The sequence below is a fragment of the Trachemys scripta genome, chromosome 10 (genome assembly GCF_013100865.1).
Source record: "Trachemys scripta elegans isolate TJP31775 chromosome 10, CAS_Tse_1.0, whole genome shotgun sequence".
Lineage (NCBI taxonomy): Eukaryota > Metazoa > Chordata > Testudines > Emydidae > Trachemys > Trachemys scripta.
In genome coordinates this window covers 48,150,023-48,157,225 of record NC_048307.1, presented here as the reverse complement: position 1 = coordinate 48,157,225, position 7,203 = coordinate 48,150,023, and positions in this window count along the sequence as shown.

Genomic DNA, 7,203 nt, shown 5'->3' with positions numbered 1-7,203 from the left:
GAGGGGTCGCACTCCTAGGCTTGCTGTGTGAAAGGGGTCACCAATACAAAAGTTTGAGAATCCCTGCCCTACACCCTTGTGAGATAGTAAGAATTATTGTCCGATGTTACAGATGGAGAAACTGAATTAGTTTCAGACATTAGTGCCACGTTCCTTGTGTCAGAACCTGGGCTTTAGAAGTCAGACGTCCTGGCTGTGTTTCAAAGCAGCACATTGTGCTGAGAGAGATTCCCTTTTATTATCTCACTTTACAAACAAGGAATGTTCCAAAACATAAAAAAAAAAAAAAAAAAAGGTAAGGTGCTGAACTCCTGGAGGTGCCAAGCACCCTCAATTCCCATTGAAATAAATGGGATCTAAGAGTACTCAGCATCACACAGGATCAAGCCCTAAGTGAACTACAGACCCATTTACACTTAGATCGTTGCTACCCATTTTTCTACACCAGTGGAACCAATAGTGTAAGTGCAAACTTTGACTGGACACTGACAGGTCTGGAGATTTGCTTGTTTTTCACCACTAATGTGCCTGATCTAAACTTGCAGTTACTGGTGGTAGCATAGGTGCAGAAAACCAGGTTGCAGTTTTGTAATGGGTCAGGCAGGTCACTTACCCATTGCTTAGAGCCATTGAAATGTACTTGAATCTCTATTAGGAATCGTCCTACCTGAGTAGACCTGCTGTTTATCAGTGAATGGTGATGTGGCTTCAACTGCATAGGTGAGCTGTCACATTCGGATTATGATAGATGATCTTTCTCATTCAAAGTAAATACTTGTATGCAGTGTTGCTGTAGCCATGTCAGTCCCAGAATGTTAGAAAGACAAGGTGGGTGAGGTAATATCTTTTGGCGAACCAACTTCTGGGGGTGAGAGAGACAAGCTTTCAAGCTTCCAAATCTTGGTCTTTCTCACCAACAGATGTTGGTCTAATAAAAGATATTACTATGGCTGTCGATTAATCGCAGTTAACTCAAATTCACTACAATTAAAAAAATTAATTGCGGTTAATCGCACTGTTAAACAATAGAATACCAATTGAAATGTATTAAATATTTTGGATGTTTTTCTACATTTTCAAATATTGATTTCTATTACAACACAGAATCCAAAGTGTACAATGCTCACTTTATATTATTTTTTTATTACAAATATTTTCACTGTAAAAATGATAAACAAAAAAATAGTATTTTTCAGTTCACCTCATACAAGTACTGTAGTGCAATCTCTATCGTGAAAGTGTAACTTACAAATGTAGATTTTTTTTTTTGGTTACATAACTGCACTCAAAAACAAAACAGGGTAAAACTTTAGAGCCTACAAGTCCATTCAGTCCTACTTCTTGTTCAGCCAATCGCTAAGACAATCAAGTTTGTGTACATTTACAGGAGATACTGCTGCCTGCTTCTTATTTACAATGTCACCTGAAAGTGAGAACAGGAGTTTGCATGGCACTTTTGTAGCCGGCGTTGCAAGGTATTTACATGCCAGATATGCTAAACATTCATATGCCCCTTCATGCTTCGGCCACCATTCCAGAGGACATGCTTCCATGCTGATGATGTTCGTTAAAAAAACAATGTGTTAATTAAATTTGTGACTGAACTCCTTGGGGGAGAATTGTATGTCCCCTGCTCTGTTTTATCTGCATCCTGCCATACATTTCATGTTATAGCAGTCTCGGATGATGACCCAGCACATGTTGTTTGATTTACGAACACTGTCACTGCAGATTTTGACAAAATGCGAAGAAGGTACCAATGTGAGATTTCTAAAAATAGCTACAGCACTCGACCCAAGGTTTAAGAATCTGAAGTGCCATCCAAAATCTGAGAGGGACGAGGTGTGGAGCATGCTTTCAGAAGTCTTAAAAGAACAACACTCCAATGCGGAAACTACAGAACCCGAACCACCAAAAAAGAAAATCAACCTTTTGCTGGTGGCATCTGACTCAGATGATGAAAATGAATATGCATCGCTCCACTCTGCTTTGGATCGTTATCAAGCAGAACCCATCATCAGCATGGATGCATATCCTTTGGAATGGTGGTTGAAGTATGAAGGGACATATGAATCTTTCGCACATCTAGCACGTATATATCTTGCGACGCCAGTTACAAAAGTGCCACGCAAATGCCTGTTCTCACGTTCAGGTGACATTGTAAGCAAGAAGCAGGGTGCATTATCTTCTGCAAATGAAACCAAACTTGTTTGTCTGAGTGATTGGCTGGACTAGGACTGAGTGGACTTGTAGGCTCTAAAGTTTTACATTGTTTTATTTTTTAATACAGTTATTTTTTTGTATGTAATTTGACATTTGTAATTTCAACTTTCATGATAAAGAGACTGCACTACAGTACTTGTATGAGATGAATTGAAAATACTATTTCTTTTGTTTTCTACAGTGCAAATATTTGTAATCAAAAATAAATATAAAGTGAGCACTGTACACTTTGTAGTCTGTGTTGTAATTGAAATCAATATATTTGAAAATGTAGAAAACATCCAAAAATATTTAAATAAATGGTATTCTATTATTGTTTAACAGTGTGATTAATTGCGCTAATTCAATCCCACCCAGATTTTCCCTTAGATTATAAGAACAGAGCATCAGGTCCCAGGATCCAAGTGTCTACTGGTGTTCAGGGCCAGTCGTATGTCATTGTTTCTCTGTTCTCCCCCCATCTGCCTGTATCCATCTGTTATCTCTTGTCTTATATACGGATTGTAAGGTCTTTGGGGCAGGGCCCATCTTTTTGTTCTGGGTTTGTACAGCACTTAGCACAATGGGGTCCTGGTCTATGACTAGGGCTGCTAGGTGCTACAATAATACAAAAAATAAGAATTCCTACACATTTACATACAATAGTGGGGAGAGAGTGATCCTGCCTGGCACTCGCCCCTTCTCTAAATGGCTCCTACTGCTCTTTCAAAAGAGGTTCCTGTGCTCTCGGTCGACCCGACAAGGGTCTTGCCCTTCTCGCCCATTAGTTGTTCTCTGTTTGATAAAGTGTGTGTGGCTGGTATAACAGCTTAAAGTAGAGGACTGAGACTCAGGAGATCAGTTCTACTCCCCAGTCTACCACAGCCCTCAGGCAAATCACTTAATCTCTGTGCCTCAGTTTTCCTGCCTATACTATGGGGGTAATACCTACCTCCCAGACCTGTTGCAAGGGTTAATCCTGCATGTTTGTAAACTGTCCTGAGATCTTTAGAGAGAAGACACTATACAAGCAGGATGATGGTGCTACAGGAGTTAATGGTTGGATGGAAGCTGCCAGGACAAGGCACAGTGTTTATTATTATTATTATTAGAAAAGAATCACTTACGGTGCTGCTGCTGTGTTCCCTGCCCTGGAGTTGGGCTGCCAAGGGGGGCATCTTAGCACAACCGCATCACTCCCATGGCCCTAGGACTGGCTCTGTGGCGTTCAGCACAACTTTGCTTTTGTGCTCCTAACACTGTAACAGGTAGGTTCAGAAAGTGCTTCAAGTGCAGCTAGACAGATGGAAACCGAAGCTAACGCAAGCCCTAGCCTGTGAGAGCTCACTTCAGTCCCCGACGTGCAGCAGGCGTGAGTTTGATGTACATAAATGGCTGATCAGCAGCCTAACTCCACTTTTGCACAAAGCCCTGCCCTGCGTGTTTTGGGGAAGAGGGGAGGGCGTGTCCTGGGTTGCAGGTTTGGATCCAGCCTTCCCTCCTCTGATGGGTGGGATTGAAGTGACGAGTTTCAGCTAAAGGCCAATCCCGTTTGGGGGGCGTTCCTATCCATTCAGGACTCCTCGCCTGGGCTTTGAGGGTATGTAACAGCTGCTTTCAATTTAGTCCCCAATATTTTGGGCGTTTGGGGGAGGAAGGGGGGGGGGGTTAAGGTCACCCGTCTCAAATCGGGCCAGAACCAGGAGAGAAAGGGGGTGGTAGGCGGAGCTGCTGTTAATCAGGGACTGAGCAGTCGGATCCGTTGAGGAAGAGGGGAGAAATTAAAAGCAGTTTTTCCCTGGGTTTTGCTTTACCCTCGCTCTCCCTCCCCGTCCCTGCACGGAGATCTGAGGAAGACTAGGCATTTGGCCGGGTGATATGCGTGCTGGTGGTGTTTGTTTAACATCGCGCTGGGATCCATGCAGTTTGGGGGAGAGGAGGAGGAGCAGGGACACTTCACTTCCCCCGCCCCTTATTTTGCTTGGCAAAAACAAAGCTGCGCTGCGGGTCAAGGTCCTGAGAGGAGGTTTAGGAGTTTATTGAGTAGATTTTGGGGTGCGGGGGTGGCTTTTGCAGCTCGGCTCGGTGCAGGGCTTTGCAGGCGTTGCCGGAGCGTAGATCTAGTTTACAAATCCCAAGGCCGGATGTCTTACTAGCAGAGAGGGCGGAATCGGAACCCGTAGATTTGTGCTTCTTTACGTGAAACTTGTTGGGGGGAGGCGTGTGAATGGATCTGCCAAGAGGCAGCTGCCAGCAGGGGGGCGCGGACCGCAGCTCTAGTTTCCTCTCTCTCTCCCTAAACCGGCAGCTGTGTGATTGTTATTTTTAAATTCACACCAAAACAATCCTCGCCGGAGCCCCGCTGAATGGAGCGGGGCCTCTAGCAGCCGCCGTCGCGTTCCATTTCCGAACGCAAAGTAGCCAGGCACCGGTGAACATTCCAGCGCCGAACCCCTGTTGACGCGCGAACGTTCTGTTACCGAACGCTTGCTACCTGCCGTGCACTGAGCCCACTTTGCGACCCAAACCGAAGCAGCCGCCTTCCTCCTGCTCTCGATCCACTGAGCTCTCATCTCCCAACTGATTGAACCTGATTCCCTTTGCAAACATGGAGTTGCATCTCTAGTCTCCACCCCGCCTCCTATGCCGGTGGGAGGGAAAGATGGACAGCCCCGGGGTTGGGCTACCCCCGCTGGTCCCTTTTCTCCCGCAAGCCGGTGGTCCTTGCAGCTTTCTTGCGGAGCGGCTCAAAATAGTTTAAAGAAGCAAAGGAACTGTGAAGGTCGGGGACCGGGGGGTCGAGTTGGCATGGTACTGAGCCGGGGAAAGGAAACACTGCAGAGGGGGCGTCCATCATTTGCTGGAGCCAGAGACTAGGAGTTAAGGTGTTGGACTGAGCTGCATGGAGTTAGCTACCGTGACGGGCTGGCCCTCTCCCTGCTGGACTCGCTGCCCGGGGGACGAAAGGGGCTTCCTTGCGCTCGTTTGAGCGTTAGCAAAGTGAGGCCGCGCACCGCCAGCAAGGCTGGGTTTTGGGAGGGGGCGGGAGCAGCGGCCTGGAAAGCGAAGGAGGGTTCACGTTACAATTTACAAGGAGTGGATTCGGGGAGGGCGGAAGGGATTCTGCCTCTCCTCTCTCCAGCCTAGAGGAGACCCCACCGGGGGAATCCACTCCAGAATCCTGCCAGCCTGAGTTGCTTTCCCCCTTTCGTGCTGGAGGGATACTGCTGTTTGCAACCTCAGCTATGGAAGCAGCGTAACCTGCCCGTAGTGCCTACTGCATGAGGCTGACTGAGTGAATACGCAGTACACACACTCACAGTCCTCCCCCGCCCCCTTCCTCGCTATGTAGTCATAGGGCGGGATTAGCCCTTCTTCTTGGGTAGAAGAATTAGCCCCACCCCTTGTGCTTTATTGGCTAGGGTTTCCAAATCGCCCCGCCTATCAGAAGACCTGACTGTATTTCAGGTTGGTCTCCCGCCCCAAATGGTAAAGGACTCTCTAATTCCGTCGGGAAGACGAAGGAGAGAAGTTTTCCTCTCCTTGGAGCTGATTGGTAGAAATGAAAGCATTGATCCACCCCCTTCTGCCTCCAAGGGAGGGAGAATGGGGGAGCGGGAGAAGGCAGGTCTGCTGTCTTCCCCCATCGTCCCCCCCACACGTGTAATAGATCCGCCCCACGTGAGGCGCAGCCATCCCGGAAGTGAAGCTGCGCGGTCAATGCTGGGTGGGACTTAGGGACAAAAGGATTCGCCCAGAGATCAGTCAGATCTTTCCGGTAAAGGGCTAGAGAGAGGCAATCCCCCCACCCCCGACCAGCCCTCCCGCTGGGGCAGTGGACCACCTGCTAGGGTGCCTCTTTCGTAATAAAATCCCTCCCCCCGCCACCGGGCAAAGGCAGGGGTGACCGCTTAGGACATTTTCGGAGGGAGCTCTCTCTCGCACCGCTTTAGAGTCACAGGCCAGCCCCCTTCTCTTCCAGCTTCCGGGGAAGGAGAGGAGGCGGGAGAGTCATCCTAGCTTTGCTCTCTGGGCTTATATTGCTTGGCAGCAAAAGCACTTGGCGGCCCTGTTTCCTCCCCCGTGTCGCAAGTTTTTTGTTTGTTTTGTTGTTGTTGTTGTGTGTTTTTTTTTTTTTTTTTGAGCGGGAGACAGCAGAAATCCAGCCTTGGTTCACTCCGGAGATTTAACTCGGAGACTGCACGGAATCTACCTGGCTGGATACCTGCAATACTACAGCTCACCCGCTTGTGGGTCTCTTCCCCCTCCTCTCCCCCTCCCCTCCCCCCCGCCGCATAGTACGCCCATGAGGTGAAAAAATTAGGTTAAGAGCGAGGAGCAACATACATCGAGCTTGGTTTGGGGTTTTTTTTTGACGGGGGGGGGGGTGGTGGTAATGAGAGAAACTCCCCTACCTTTTCCCAATTTCTTTTCGCTCCTTCCAAGTCCAGCCTGGCGCCAGAACGTTTGGACTGCCCCGTGGAGGCATATTTTTACTTTTCCCCTTCTCTGAGATCTATCCTGAAGGTAAAGAGTGTGGCCCAAAGTTTGGCACACCGGCCCCAGCCCTCCTCAGGCCAGCGTATGGGAAAGAGGATGGCTTTCTCCAAATATTTTGTCAATGTGTCCCCCCCTTCGTGTCTTGACCGCGTACCAGCTCCTCCCTTGCTGTGATTCCCCCCCCAGTCCCTGGATAAATGAGCCTCTGTCACAAGCAGACTGCTGGGTTGATTTCAGTTTAGGGGGCTGTAAAGCTCTTTGGCGGTGGATCGTACAATGTATCTGCCCTCCGGTTAGCTACAAATCCTGTACTGTGTAGTCAGCGAGGAGCACAGAGAGAGGGAGCTCTGCGTGCGTGTTGTTTGTCTACTACCATGTACTTCTATGTCCTGAAACGTGGAAATTGTGTGTAATCTGCAGTACAGTACGTGGATTTTCCCTTAAACCCTGTTTTACCCTAGTGATGTCGTGCTTTGCTTTACAGTAGGGGTGGAGCCTTAA